The following is a 1,275-nucleotide window of genomic DNA, read 5'->3' as shown; positions in this document are numbered from 1 at the left end:
ATTTCCAGTCCCTCTCAAAGCATTGCAAAAACTGGTGCACTCTTCTCACCATGCCTTGCAGTTGCTCCTAAATTGTCTTTATTCTTTACTAGCTAAGTAAACTCCTCCTGCTTTGAACTGACATTAATTCAGGAATGGCTTACTATTCCTCAGGGTTGGGGAGAGGAAATGGTATAAATAGCAGTAACTGTATCCAATAAATTCTCCCCAAACTCCGTTTTATAGGAGTCCTTTATTTGTACCTGCCTTAAAGCCTGACTATGAATCATGTGTTTATTTTTAGATGTTTAATCTATTTCTAAAGATGCCTGTTGTGAGACGCTAAAAGGCCATACGATGAAAGCCAAGTGCAAAATACTATAAAACCTACAACAGAAGAAGAACCAAGCAGCCAAATACAATATATGGCCAGACAGAATCAAAAATGCTGGCTCCAATACAAACCCAATCGGCATCAGAAAAACCACCCCACTCCCGAAAGGGAATAGTTTCCAACCAGCCAAAGAATGTAGCAAACAAAAGGGCAAGGGGCAGGCCTGAATCAGAATGGTGCAAACAGATCGGCTGAAATGCCTGAGACCCTCAGGGCATCCAAAAGCCGCCTGCAAGGGGCTCAGTGCACCTCTCCGGGGAGGGAGTTGCACAATAAAGAGCCCTCCGTGGCCTTCAGACCAGTCTTTGCTGAGCCTTGGGGAAAAGAGAGTCAGCTCTAAGTACCAGTGACGGACATGGTAAAAGGCCCAAGTACATAGGACCAGAGGAGCCCTCTGTTGTGCCTGACTCTAGTCCCCAGCTATCACAGGCAGCTTCGCCATTCATTAACCAACTGAGCTCCAGCAGCACTAACTTGGCTTCTGCCCCACGCTCCGATGGGGAGGCTGCTCGGGTAGTTTGAAACCTACAGTACTTCCATTGCAGCCAAAAGAACTGCAAGTTTATACCTATTTGTTCTCTTTTCGCATTGTCCCTTAGCTTGCATAGCTCTTCTCCTGCTGCAGTGTTTACTCTCCTGGTGTATTTATAGACAGCCATCAGATCCGCTCTCAGCTTTCATTTTGCTAGGCGACGTGACCCTGGCTCTTTAGGGGCCCAGACTGTGGGGAGCTCTGTGCGCCAGCAGAAAAATCCTGCCTTGCCTCCTTTGATGTCCTAGCAGTTGGTGGGGATGGCAGAGAGAGACAGTGTAACTCATTCCTTACGGCCTATCCTATGAAGATTATGTGCAGCCTGCTCCTGCCACTGTGGCAGCCTTTGCACGAATGCCAAGGGAAACTC

Source organism: Alligator sinensis, unplaced genomic scaffold, assembly GCF_000455745.1.
Source record: "Alligator sinensis unplaced genomic scaffold, ASM45574v1 scaffold1535_1, whole genome shotgun sequence".
Lineage (NCBI taxonomy): Eukaryota > Metazoa > Chordata > Crocodylia > Alligatoridae > Alligator > Alligator sinensis.
This window is presented reverse-complemented; position numbering follows the sequence as displayed.